General features: G+C 50.2%; 1 protein-coding gene across 1 annotated transcript in view; it reads right to left on the bottom strand.

Annotated features, from left to right (window-relative positions):
• Nucleotides 1-14648, bottom strand: part of LOC119168384 (BTB/POZ domain-containing protein 6) — a 30628-nt gene extending 15980 nt beyond the window's left edge. Inside the window, exon 1 of the mRNA XM_075866881.1 lies at nt 14585-14648. The gene's annotated coding sequence lies outside the window, so the exon portion shown is untranslated. The remainder of the gene's footprint in view (nt 1-14584) is intronic.
• Nucleotides 14649-14881: the final 233 nt, after the last annotated feature.

The following is a 14881-nucleotide window of genomic DNA, read 5'->3' as shown; positions in this document are numbered from 1 at the left end:
GAGAATCAGAAAAAAACATGCGGTTGTTGGAGCCGTATCTCCAAGAAATTAGGGTGAATGAGAAAACGTGCCGAGCACTTAGAGACTCAGCGGCAACCATGGACGTGGTCCATCTTTCATTGGTGTCTCCGGATGACTTTACAGGAGAATGCGCGTGGATCAGGCAAGTCGCCGAGGAGCAGAGTGTTCGCTTACCAATTGCCACGGTTGTCATTGAAGGCCCGTTCGGTAAGCTTCGCACCGAAGCGGCTGTGTCTGCCGCGCTAAATGATCGTTTTCCTTATCTTTTCTCCAACAACTCAGAGCAGCTTCTCAAAGAGCAGGGCAAATCGTTCTTCCCCAACTTAGCGTGCATGGCCCTCACGCGATCGCAAGCGCGGAAGCTATCGCGGCAGCTTGATCTGGTTCAATGCAGTGAACTCTCAAGTGACCTTGTCGGCGGGTCGACGGAACCCCAGAAAGGAAATTTTCCGCATGAGTCATGTGAGCGGTCACGCGAGCGGCCCGTCGCGGAAGCGGCCGGCGAGGTATGCGAAGGGGGAGACGATATGGCGCCATTGAGTCAGAGCGAGAGGGTTGCAACGCTCTCGCCTGTAGCGGAAAGTTGGTGCGAGCTGCCGAGAGTTGATCGAGAGGCGCTCATTCGAGAGCAGCGGTAGGATCTCTCGATTGAAGCGCTAGTGGAAAGCCACAAAAACGCGGCACAAGTGCTGTCAAAGGAGCACTACGAGAAATCGGTGAAGAAGCGCGCTTTTGAAGTTGATGATCAGGTAATGCTGCTGCAGCCGTCCAAAAGGAACAAGCTTGAGATTCATTGGGAGGGGCCCGCCAAAGTAACATCAAAGCTTTATGACCCCAATTATGAAGTGAAATTAGGAAGGCGGCAGAACAAAATTTACAACTTGATGAAACCCAAAGTTCAACATCAAACGGTCGTAAATCAGCTGTTGAATGCTTCAGAGGAAGAGGAAGCAGAAATTTTTAGTTCTTGTGAGATAATCGAAGGGGGATCGAAAGTAATCTGGGAGCAGATAAACCTAGAGCCTAGGTTAAGTGAAGTGCAGAAGGAGGATCTGAGAAAGATCGTTTCCGAGTTTGGAGACGTGTTTTCGGACCGCCCCGGAAACACGAGTGTGATCGAACACGATATCGAGCTAAGCGGTGAGGAGTCAATCCGTAGCAAGCCGTATCGTTGTTCCCCTGTGCAACGTCGCAAGTGTGAGCCGCTCTTGGTGCCGCATAGGTATCGTCGCCTAAAAGTGGCCGGTTACTGAGATGGAGCATGTTGCTCCACAGCGCAACTTTGACGTTCGCTAGAAAAAAAAAGGGAAAGCTAAACGCTAATGCAGGTGCATTGAGCAGTGCGTTCTAGCTAGTACCTTCTCAACCTTTCGGTTTCTCGCTGGCGATTCGGGGCAAAATTTTGACCTCATCACGACCTGAGCTGAGCGCTCTCGTTCAGAGTGATCTCAAGGGGCCAACTTAATGTTGTATTCTAATTCGTTACGTTGTTGTACGTGGGAAAAAAAATTGAGTTGTCATTTTAAGAGTCTTGTGTCCCACATGTGCCTCTTGATGTAGAGGGAACAAAATTTCGATAGACACGTAGCTAGGTATATGTTGTACTATACTTGGTCTGGTGTTCTGTCGGGTGACCGAGGGCACTTGCTTGTGTCGTGTGTTGTCTGTTGTCGATCCGTTCTTGGCAAGTTGCAGAACCATCGACAAGTGCTGAAACCGAAGGTGGTCAGAAGAGACGAGTGAAGCTGGTCGACAAGTTGTGGCGACAAGCCAGTGGAGCTGGGATCCGTCGTCAAGAATGGGATGTGTTCCTGGAACAGTCTGGAGCTGCATTCTCCCCATGGCCCTGGAGGTGAACCTGGAGGGACCTGGCGAACGAGCGCGCCTGTCATCCGAGCCCCGTGGAAGCAGCTCGTCTTTTCGGCGCATTGTCTGGCGGCGGGGGTGCTGTTATGCCTGCGAGTCCACAGCGAACGGCCGTGCCTCTGAAAAAGGCAATCTGTGTCAAGGCCGGCCGCGAGTTCGCCTGACGCGATCAACAACTCAACGGCGTCAGCACGCCACGGCGCCTTTCTGTCGGCGCCTCTCTGGCGTGCACGTGCAGTGAGTCAGCCTCGGCAAGCGACCCGTCGAGTAAACAACTGGCGTCTTCGTGTCTGGGGGTCTGACGCATTGCGCGGCGACCCCATTGGAGGAGTTTGCCCTGACGACCAGCGGCGCTTCTGATTGGACATTTTGGTTGGACCCGGTGCGAATAAAAGAAGCCCTGCGGCGCGTCGCCATCGGCGGTCCTTGGGAAAGCTTACCTGTGTGTCAGAGCGGACCCGTTTGAGAGCATACCTATGTGTTAGAGAGGAGAGCTCGGCTCTTCGAGTCTCTGTCGGCCCCAGTACCGAATTTGTAATGCCTCTGTATATATGCTGTACATAAACCTTGTTTACCTCACCGTCGTCTCGTCCGCTCGTCTTATCAGCTCTGCGCAGAAGCAGTCGCGAGCTGATAAACATACGCTACCAAACGGCTGGTGACCTTCCCGGCGGAGTTGGAAGCAGTGGCGCCTTCGGGACCGTGTTGGCGTCGCCGTCTTTCGCAACAGTGGTTGCAGCGGTGAGATTTCGAGGCGCCCTTCGTAACATCGTCGGAGGGGCGCTTCGCAACAGCGGTCGCGTCTTTGCCGTGCGTGTCGGCGACACACGGCGTCAAGGCGATTATAAAGTGTCCAGTGCTCCTTGCGGTCACTTTTAGTCGCACGGCGCTGGAGCCTCCGGCGAGCCGCGCGTAAATTAAGAAGTTTTATGTCCAGAGCTGGTGTCCCCACTGGCACTGTGCACTTGCGCGAGGCCGCTTCGACGCAGCGGGCGACGTGCGAGAGGTAGGTGACACCGGAAGGTGGGAGGCAGCCGAGAGTTGCCGAAAACGTGGCCAGTCAGTGACAGTGTATGTGCGCGTGCCCGCGCGGCGCCGATCAAGTGGCTCTATGTGGAGAGGGTAATGATCTGAGCCCCACGTGTCTGCCTCCCTCTTCCATTCGTACCGGCAATGGTCACTCACAAGTGAGAGGTCTATGGCACTGCTTTTTACGCCGCGACGGACGAAAGTCGTACAGCCCGTATTTATAATAAGCAAGCCTGTCGCAGCAATGGTATCCAACAGGTCTCTGCCTCTGCATTCTATGTGGTCACTCCCCCAAGCCGTATGGTGCGAGTTGAAGTCTCCACAGATCACACAGTCACCTTGTAGGCGTCGCACCAAACGGGTCACGAATGCCGTGTCCCACCTGTGGAAAGGATGGACATAAACACACGCCACTGCCGTGTCGCGCTGCCCGAGGCGCACTTTAACCGCCACACATTCAACCTCACTGCACAAGGTGTCAGAAACATCAACAGTGCAATGTGAGAGTCCATCGCGCACGTAGATGAAGGCGTACGAGCGGGCGGCAGGATGTGTGGGGTCACCACCTAGACTATTGACATAGTCTAGGTGGTGTTGGCGCCTGCGAGTATATATGGCAGGACAGGTGACTGTCGTGGCAACGACGGCGTGACCCGACGAAATGAATGCCGGTGAGCACGCACACCGCGGGGCGTCAAAATGTATCGGCGCCTTGGCTGTGACATGTAGCCATGTGCTCACATGACACGCATCTCATAAATATCATGTTTGCACCAGTCACATATGTTCGTCATCCACTGGCATCGCGTAATACGAAATTTGGTATACGTAAAGCTAGCTCAACGACCGCAAGCGCATTATGAGTGTGGCGTGTAGACATGTTGTTACATGACACACGCATGTCGTGATTATCATATTTTTATGTTTTGATTACCTATGTCGTCCGTTCGCATCACGTAATACCGAGTTTGGTAGATGTGAAGCTATTAAAACGGCCACGAACGCATCATGAGCATAGCATGTTGTCATGTTGTTACATGACACGCATCTCAAGTTTATCATGTTTGCACCAGTATCATACCTTCGATATTCATTCACGCCCCGTAATACCGAATTTGGTAAACGTCAAGCCAGTGAAAGGGCCGCCAGCGCATCATGAGCTAGCATGTGATCACGTTGTTACATGACACGCATCTCATGATTATACTGTTTGCACCAGTCACATTCCTTCGCTATCCTTTCACGTACCGTAATACTAAATTTGGTATATGTGACGCTAGCAAAACGCCCGCAGGCGCGTCATGAGCTTGGCAAGTAGTCATGTTGTTACATGAGACGCATGTCATGATTTTCATGTTAGGGTCTGTAGCTTGTGTTTGCCATGTAATCATGTCATACCATACCAGTTTTGCAACATGCCTTGTGAACTAAACCACCGTGAGAGCTGCAGGATTATGGAATGTAAATCATGACATTCATGTAATGATTTTCATGTTATGACAAGTCAAATATGTTCTCCATACAGTCATGTTATGCCATACCAAGTTTGGTATTGAGACCATTATCGAAACGGCCAGGAGAGCTAAAAGTCGTAGACGGCTGGATAGATAGATAGATAGATAGATAGATAGATAGATAGATAGATAGATAGATAGATAGATAGATAGATAGATAGGTAGATAGATAGATAGATAGATAGATAGATAGATAGATAGATAGATAGATAGATTGATTGATTGATTGATTGATGCAAAGTCACTGAAGTTCACTAAGAAATGCTTCTCATTCAAAAATATTGAATAGTTTAGAGCAGTTGGTACTCTACAATTGGGGAGCAGAAATCCATCCCAGCAATGTCACTCACTATGAGTGCATTATGGTTCAGTCATTGTTTTATAAAGTGGGTAACGATTTAGAGTACTACCTATTCTACTATGGGAGAGCAAAAAGGCGTCTCATGGGCCTCAGTGCCCGTTCTGTGTGTTTAGAAGGAGTGGTTAACGATTTAGAGTACTCGGTACTCTACTATGGGAGAGCTTAAAGCCGTCCCCAAGGCGCATATCAACCAGTTAGTGCATTTAGAAATGTTTCAACGCCTACGGCGTGGGCTGCTGCATGGTGAACTTATCTGACCACCATTCTTGAGGGAGTCGCACGCCACGTTTACTGTAGCATGCTATAATGAAATATGAACGGATGTGGTTGATTACCGCTGGTAGGTATCGGCATTCGAATGGACGCGTGCCTTTTATATTATTTCTGTCAAACTGATGCATGCAGCGAAGCAAAACGTCGGTCTTTAGTGCAGTATAGCAAACGCCGAAAACAGTAAAAGTATACGCCGCTGAAACAAAGAGTGACGTGTGAGCGGCGGCCAGAAATCGAGCACCGTAGTAGAAGGCTGGTGCAAGGAGCAACTCTCAGCCCAAGCCACGCACAATCGCGTTATAAAAAATGGCAGCATATCCACAGAGTGAATGATGGAGAGTGGGGCGAAGCATCCGTCCGTCCATTTGTTCTTGCTTCCGTCCGTCCATGCGTCCGTCTGTGTGACCGTCCGTGCGTCCATTCGCCCGTCCGCGCGTGCGTCTGTTCGTGCCTCCGCACGTCCATCTGTGTGTCCGTCCCTGCGTTCATCCATGCATCCGCCCCTGCGTCCGTCCATGCGTCCATCCGTTGGTGCTGCCATCCGTGAGTCCATCCATGGATCTGTCTGAGTGTTCTTTCGTCCATCTTCTCAACACTCCCAGTACCACCATCTCGCATCTTTTCGTCATATATTCCCGATTAGGGAGCCTACATGAACAGCCGTTTTTGTAGGCTGTTCATGTAAAACGGCCGTTCATGTAGGCTCCCTATTCCCGATATAGAAGCACCGCCATCCAGCGGACATTCCAAGGACTAAACCAGAGGTGGCACACGCACACTTTCTTACGGCTTGCGCTTCGTGTCTACTTCCCACCTTTAACCACCTTGAGTTCATGGCATATACTACTTCATGGTATGCATGGTACTGCGGCTCAACGCTCGCTACACCTTTCGAAAACCAAGGAGGTTACGCCCAGCGAGTATAACGTAGCAATCGTTTCTTTTCAGATGTGTCTCAATGTACATGCCAATGGCTGCTAATGGGGAATGAGAGACAGGAGAATTCGGCTTTTAGTTAACGCGCACGCTACGATTTTTTTGTGGTTCAAGAACGCACAGGCACCGCCTTGCAGGTCAAAACGTAAGACTGATTACACACTATGACTACGACTACGACTACGAGGGACGAACGGGGGCCGCTATAAGGAGCATCGCCCCTAAAAGTGCTCATCTCTGCATAAGTGATGGGTCTCTGTTCCTGCACCCATCTGGCTGAGTTCATTTCTTCGCGTATGGGGGGAGGCTCTGTGATCGCCAGAGCTCACGGACACGTTTCGCATGGACTGTGCATTTTCACCTTGCTGCACCGCCACAAGTTCCTTTTCTACGTATGAAAAGTGACCCAACGCTCCAAGACGACACCAGGCACTGTTGGAAATCGCCGACACCAGGCACCGTTGGAAATCACCACTTCACACCAGCAAGTTGTTGTTTTGCTCTGTGAACGCAACGCACCATGCCCGACTACGCTATAGGCCGCCGTTCTTACCCTAACTCCGGCGTCGTTGCGACCAGACACCGCCTTTCGCTGTCAGCGTTCGCTTCCAGAGCGCGTCCCAACAAGAAAATGGAAGTTGTCGTAACAGGAACGCCAAACACTGATGAAGAGCTTAATGACGGATCGTGGTCACATACTGCGTTGGCCATGCAACGCCGATATCGCCGTCCTGGTCCCGAGCACAGCTCAGACATGGCCGACAATGTGACCACCGACACCCAACGCGGCAAGCCGACTCCTTGCCGTGCATGACCACCGCCCGCTATAAAGCGACGCCCACTGCCATGGTTATCACCGGAAGACTATAAAATAGCCCTGCGACCGCAGGGTTCATTACACCTAGCCGATCTGGGACCAGCCTGCCTCTCTGAAGCCTTATGCGCCGCTGCCGGATTCGACTCACCCGCAGTCCTTCACACCGACCAGATGCGCATTCACCCGACCAACAACACTATCACTGTCAGCACGCCTGATGTGAACCGTGCAGGCGTGCACGGTTCACATCAGGCTTACCTGAAGATGACACAAGTGAAAATTTCCGACCAACCCTGTGCCATGGCTGTGTATGCCCCTGCACGCGACAACTCGGTTAGAGGCATAATATTCGATGCGCACAGCTTCGAAAGTGATGACCAGATTTTCAACGAGCTTCGCGCCCGCGATCCAACTATCGACATCGTAAGCGCTCGGCGACTGGGAAAGACCAGACATTTCATCTTAACCATTGCTGGTCATACCCTACCGAAGCATGTCCGCTACCTTGCTTTCACGCTTTTGATATTTCTCTTCCGAGAACGGGTAGAGGTGTGCTTCGATTGCAGACAAACTGGTCATAAGACCGACGTGGGTCCGAAGCCGAAACAAGATAACTGTCGTCGTTGTGGCGAAAGCCACCCGCAACCTACCGACAGCAAAGAATTCACTTGCCCGACGCAATGCGTCGTTTGTAAAGGCGGCCACCTAACCAGCAGTCGATACTGTAAATACCGGTTCCTCAAAAAGAAGCTTCCAGGAAACAACAAGAGCACCGACAAAGCAACTCAGCACCTTTCAGACTTCCAGACCGAGGATACAACTACAGACAATAAGAACTGTCAAGAATCTTTCCCGCTGCTTGGGAGAAGGAGCACCAGTGCTACCAGTCCTGACAACGGGGCCCGCTCCCGATCCCCGTCAAGGACCAGGGATCACCACAACAGACTTCCGGCCTTCCCACATGCAAAGAGTGTTGCTTGGTAGACGGACAAGCAGCGACAGCCGCAGACACAATCCTTCGAAAACCAGCAGGTGAGGGAGTTGGCAGAGCAGGTCAAACTATTGCAACAACAATTGGCTGCAGCTAATGATTAAATTAAACAATTAGAACGCAAACAAGTGCCCGCTAGTGCCACTATTACGAACAGTACCGAACAGATCGTGGCCTGTGCCGCGCAAAATGAAAACACTGCCATAATGGACGTAGACGCGGTCAGGGGGCACGAAACGTAAGGCTGCCGAACCAACAGCCGTAATTACCACCGCAGACCAGAACGTCTCACAAATCAATGATTGAATTGAAAGGCTAGAAACTTTATTCGACAAAATGTTTAGGGAGCAAACAACTCAAAACCAAAAGCTCACTGAGGGTATCGGTGCCCTTGGTATGGCTCTCACTAACCTTACAGCTCGCTTCGATTCGCTTCCCGCTCTGACCGCGAGTGCAGCTGCGGCTGGCGAAATCACATCACAGACACCGTCCTTGACTCCCACGCAGCCCATTGCTCGCAAAATTCCCGAAATGCCCTCGACCCGATCTGTCAGGGCTACGCCATATTCATTAAAAGATGGTCAACGTGACTATCACGCTCTTCTGGCAGTGGAATTGCAGAAGCTACCGCAACAAACGGGCAGCTTTGCAATTTCACCTCCAATCCACCGACCAGTCCCCTGATATAATTGCGTTACAGGAGACAGGCTATCCTGCGAAACTGTGTGGATATGCCGCATTCAACGAATTTACCACTGCAGGTAAGGAACCGGCTATCGCCATACTGGTGCAACGCAATCTCACGGCAATCCAACATGACTTGCAATATACAGAGATAGCTCACACGCTCGTAGAACTTCTCCCCCACAAACGCTCAGATAGCAGTGTATACGTTTTAAATTTGTATAGTCCACCCAGAGATACTAGTACCCACGTTGCTTCACTTCTAAGAAAAGTTAGCAGAATAGCGGGTCACTCACAGCTGATAGTAATGGGTGACTTTAATGCCAAACATACCGAATGGGGCTATTCGAAATGTGACCGCAAGGGCACTAAACTATGGGAAACGATTAGGGACTTGGGTCTTACGCAACTCACGCTCACCGACCAACCAACTAGGATTGGGAATAGCGGCAGTCGCAACACAACCCCCGACTTGACAATTGCTAAAAACGCTTATGCAGTTACGTGGGAAAACACTAAACGACATTTAGGAAGCAACCAATATCTGCTTTCCATCAACGTACCCACTAAAGGCTGCAAAAAAAAAAAAACAACGAAATTCACTACTAAACACACGAAACGGGATGTCTTTCGAATCCTGAGAGACAAGCGCTTAACCACCACTATCGAAGGTCTCAATGAGTGGACCACCGATCTCACTAATGATGCTAAACAGGCTACATGCGGAACACCAATGGAGCGGGACGGCCCCGTCCCGGACTCGAAGCTTGTGCACCCGTGGGAAGCACAAGCCAGCTTACATCTCTGATGGCTCCGCCAAAAGCACAATCGAAAGTTGAAACGCCAACTAGCGGAAATTGACAGGGACATCGAGGAGTACTCAAAAACACTTAGTTAAACACAATGGCGTCAGCTATGCGACAGGCTCAACGGTCAGCTAGGAAATAAAAGCACCTGGTATCTCCTCAGGCACCTATTGGATCCCGAGCAGACTAAAAGCACGTCGCGCAATAAAATGCATCAGCTCGTTTACGAATACACGGGCACCAACCATGAATTAGTGAAAGAACTGAAAAACAGGTATTTAAACACACAGGTAGACTCGTCAAAAATGCCTGAATACCTCGGAAATACTAACCATGAGCTAGATCGAGATATAACCGAGACGGAAATACGTGCTGTTTTGAATAGGATCCGTACAACGGCTTCCCCAGGAGATGATCAAATTTCCAACAAAATATTGCGTAACCTTGACGAAAGTCTATTACGGCAATTCTGACCTTATGAACAAACATTGGGCGTCTGGGACACTACCGCCAAGTTGAAAACATGCTCGAGTAATATTTATTCCCAAGCCGGTCAAGGCATTGAGTCTGAAAAATCTTCGGCCTATTTTCCTTACATCATGTTTAGGGAAAGTAATGAAACATGCAATTCTACGACGACTAACAGCTTATGCAGAGTAGATGCAGGAAGGATGACCCCTACAGTGGAGCACGCTCTGCAATCGATATCACAGTAAATGGGAACGTTGTCCCCACTGTTCGCACAATCAGAGTTTTAGGATCGCTCATACAGCATAACACTCATAACGCAGAAGATATCAACAAGTTACAGGCATTCGTTCGGCAAACGACTAGGCTTCTAAGGAGAGTGGCAACGAAAAACCAGGGAATGAAAGAATCCGACCTATGCAAGTTAATCCATGCTTTTGTAATCAGTCGAGTCACCTACTCATTCTCCTACTACCAACTCAGAAAGAAGAATCTAGAAAAACTAAACTCCCTAATTAGACAAACATATAAACGTGCCTTATGATTTCCCAGATACGCAAGCACAGAAAAACTACTGCGCCTTGGTATCCACAACACAGTGGAGGAACTAATAGAAGTGCATTTGACGGCCTAAGAAGAAAGGCTCTCGCGAACCAAAGCAGGCTTGCACTTACTCAACCGTCTCGGACGACGCACTAGTTGCATTTTTAACAACAAGGTTTTCCTGCCAGCGGCAACTCGTGCAGACATTATAATTAAACCCCTGCCCAAAAATATGCTGGCAGGAATACATGACGAGAGACTAGAGGCAAGAGCAGAAAACCTCGCAAAACAATTTCAGGATCGCCCAAACGTTCTGTATGTTGATGCCGCTCGACAAGCGAAAGACCGTTACACCATATGCGCGGTGACCGGCAGCGGGAAACTTGTCACTGCAGCCACCGTAAAAACGGCCTCAGCATTATAAGCAGAAGAAGCCACCATCGCGCTCTTTACCTCAATTCCGGCTACCAAGTTCATCCTGAGTGATTTGAAAAGTGCGCTCATGAATTTTACGATGGGCTGTGTTGGGCTGAAAGCGGCCAACATTAGCAAAAATAAGAAACGAGACAATAAAATACAACTTATATGGGTGCCCGTTCACGGTGAAAATCCAGGGAAGGAGGCGGCCCATGGCGTAGCCCGAGGTTTAATCAACCGGGACGTGGACCCCCCCACCCGGGACTTCCTGCAGGAAGGGATTACCACGTATAACGAAATTAAAGCGTACTACCGAGAAAACCGCAAGACATTGCGGGCAGATATGTCAAGGGAACAGGCCACGATCTGGAGGCAAATCCAAAGAAATTCTTTGCCCAGCCCTCATCGGCTGTCTAAAATTTATCCAGAAGAGATTACACCAAGCAGCCGACATTGCAGCTGCGTGAAAGCTACCCGAAATTCCAATCTTTGGGAATGCGAGGGTAACCCCCCAACCAAGAACAATACTGCCAGCTTCCTCCCTCGAGGCGTGGGAGTCGCTCCTTTCGTCAGCTGACTACCGTCTTCAGGCAGAAGTGGTTAGCTGGGCTGAAACGAACGTGGCGAGCTTTTGGCCACTACCCTTCGAACCACCGGCAAATTAAGTTTAACGACCTTGCTATGCCATCAATAAAGTTGTTTCTCTCTCTCTACTCGCGGACGTTGATCGATATGTGGGGTTTAACGTCCCAAAACCACCATATGATTATGAGACGCCGTAGTGGAGGGCTCTGGAAATTTCGACCACCTGGGGTTCTTTAACGTGCACCCAAATCTGAGCACACAGGCCTACAACATTTCCGCCTCCATCGAAAATGCAGCCGCCGCAGCCGGGATTCGAACCCGCGACCTGTGGGTCAGCAGCCGAGTACCTTAGCCACTAGACCACCGCGGCGGGGCCTACTCGCGTATGTAATAAAGTGATTATTTTTAGGGCGAAGCTCCTCTTTTCCTGACCTTGTCATGCGCCCCGCGTAACCGAGAGAAGAATAGACCAGAAGGAAAAGAAGCCAGTATCTCCCGAACAGTATAATGGACGGCGCTGTCTCATAGAAATACATACAAATTGCAGTTGAGTGAGGATATTCTAGATGGTGTTGTACCGCTACTCCCTGATTGGCTGCTGTGAGGGTTTTGCCTGGGTACGCGGAGAACGAGTGCCTCTCTCAGTCTCCTGGATAGTCGCTGTACATGGCAGATTGTTGTTGGGGTATGGACGAAGCAGCGTGGCGGGCGCGTTAAAGACGCTTGCGATCGGCTTGCTTGGCTCGCGTCTCGTCGGTGTTACCCGCGCGCCGTCTGGATTCTCGAACGCGATTGAACGCATGCACGCACGGACGGACACATGGAGGAATGGTCGCTTCGCCCCACTCATCATCATTAACTTCGTGGATATGTGGCGATTTTTTTCAACTCTGTTTTACTTTCGTGTTTTTTTCGTTTGCGTTGCAAATGATCAGTAAGGCTGCCTTAGTGGTTTATATGCATTGACAATGGCCGAAAAAAATGCCTCCACCTCCTCGAAGAGAATCGTGAAAAATGCGAATGCTCTGCATAGCGGCCATAGCGGTGTTTCGTACGTGAGAACCCAGCGTTAGAATAATAATGTTTTCTTTTTTCATCTCTCTTACGCCGTGCAGCTAATAGCGGCGTCCGCCGGACGTGGCGTTTGTCGGTCGCGAGGCGTTTCGAGTTCTAGTAGCTAGCGTGCACGGTTAAAAAAATCCTATGAAGAGAATAAAACAAACAGCGTTCTCGGCACTGTGTTGTCATTTAACAGCGGCGTCTCGAGCACACACTTCCGTATGTTCTTGAGAGGTACCCAGCCAGCGAATGGTCGAGAGAGAGGTGCGAGCGGACGGGTATGTGGGGCGCAGGGAAGAGAGAGAAGGAGCGGCGACGCACTGGACCTGCAATACCACATGCTCCGGTTGCTAGGGGCGAGGATAAGCGCGAGCGCCCGCAGCTGTTGCTGTGGGAGAGGGCGGTGGACACGGATCCCGACGGACGCCTGACATAGCCCAAAGAAATGCATTCGCATTTAATAAAGTCAGTTGATAGTCTCCAGCTGGTGATATTGAGCTTTCGCCCCGCCGCGGTGGTCTAGTGGCTAAGGTACTCGGCTGCTGACCCGCAGGGCGCGGGTTCGAATCCCGGCTGCGGCGGCTGCATTTCCGATGGAGGCGGAAATGTTGTAGGCCCGTGTGCTCAGATTTGGGTGCACGTTAAGGAACCCCAGGTGGTCTAAATTACCGGAGCCCTCCACTACGGCGTCTCTCATAATCATATAGTGGTTTTGGGACGTTAAACCCCACATATCAATCAATCAATCATATTGAGCTTTCAGAATGCACGTTTATAAAATCGAAGTTTATCGAATAAACCTGAGTTGTCAAATATTTTACCGGCGTGTGTTTATCGAATATTTCGGGTTTTATCAGTACACATGGAGCCCAAGCTATTTGCAATCGGAGATTGTCAAAGAAGCGCGGTTTATAAGTTCACCTCAAGGAAATCAATTCGAGGCGACCGTCACAGTAACCGAACCTACTGCTACTTGGTACACATTACATCGATAGAAAAAATAAACAAGCCGGCGATGAGCGCGCACGCACGCACACTCACTCACACGTCAGCATAAGCCTTATGTACGCGGACCGCAATCGTCACTTCAAACTTCCTTGATATAACATTGGACACGAGCGAAATTGCGCGAATGGGCAAGATATGAACGAATATTTCTACACCCAGTTCCAGGAACCGTGTTCTAACTTGTGACAATCCGATCTCATTGTACCATAGTTTCGTAATCACCTACCGCAAGTGTGCAAAATGACAGCGCTAGCGCCATGGGCCTGGAGGAAGAAAAAACACAGGAGGGAGCATGACGTCATGCACACAGCCTTGGCAATCCAACCCGTTTTGAAGCCATCAAAGTTGACTCCACACGTGTCCTTTTGCGCAAGATCACAGAGTAAACGAGACTTGCTGATACCTCGGAGTACGGCGCCCGGTAGGTTTTAATCGAAACGCGCTGGTTCGGCGCAGACCGGCTGGCTCACGCAGGTGGTTCAAAGGCAGAACAGCACCGAGAGTAATAAAACCTACCACAAACTCAGACGTTTTGATCACGTGTTGGGCCGACAATGTGGACTTCACTCGTGTGACGTAATGCGCCATCATCTTTTTTTCCTTCCTCCATGGCCATGGGCGAACTCCAAGGAGTATATAAAATAAATAAGCCGCCCGCATTTTCGGCACGAACTCGAGTGAATGCGTCGCAGAGTTGTGGGGTTATTGTATAAATGTTGGGTGATTGTGTATGGCTTGGGAATGCTCAATTATTATTTAGTTTTTATATTCTTATTTATTGAATGAGGGAGAAGGGTTGCCTTCGACGTCAAGGGAAAAAGCAAAGTAAAAATGCCCTTGACTGAATTTCAAACGCGTGATCCAGTGCCTACATATACGGGCCGGCCAGTGAGTGGTTGTACAGCGCGAGCAGTCCTTTGTTTTTTACTAGTAGACGCTGCCGGCGTCGGCCTTGCGAGCCGAGAGAGGGAGAAGAGAGCGACAGTTTAGGGGGGGGGGGGTTCTTGGGCCGGCACGAGACGTGACCATGCACATCTCTGCACGAGACGCGAGCATGCTGCATGAGACGCGAACATGCAATGGTGTGGATGGTACCGCCACCAACGCGCGAAATCGTGTGACAATGTTCCGTATTTAAAATGAACCTGTCTTCACGAATATTACAACAAAATTACGAAATCCTGTCGCGCAGGCTGTCGGACTTACCGAGTGGTTCACCAGGCGTGCTTCACCACGTGCAATGTTGTGGTCAATGCGCAGAACGATGTTTGCCGTATTCCACAAATACCCGGTCTTCCAGCGCTTGCGATGCTCCTCAGGCCTCACACACAAGCCTTCCAACGCAACACGAGTTGTACCGCGGCCACAGCGAAGCCACCGACAAGCTAAATAAATGTAACCCTCTCGCTCAACCTTCGGGGATCTTCGGCCACTCTGGTGCAGGACGCGTACTTAGGCTTAAGGTCTCTAGATAAAAGCAGTTTCCAAGGTAGCGACTATATA

The sequence above is a fragment of the Rhipicephalus microplus genome, chromosome 6 (genome assembly GCF_043290135.1).
Source record: "Rhipicephalus microplus isolate Deutch F79 chromosome 6, USDA_Rmic, whole genome shotgun sequence".
Lineage (NCBI taxonomy): Eukaryota > Metazoa > Arthropoda > Arachnida > Ixodida > Ixodidae > Rhipicephalus > Rhipicephalus microplus.
Note: the sequence above shows the minus strand (reverse complement) of the source record. Positions and strands in the feature narration are given on the sequence as shown.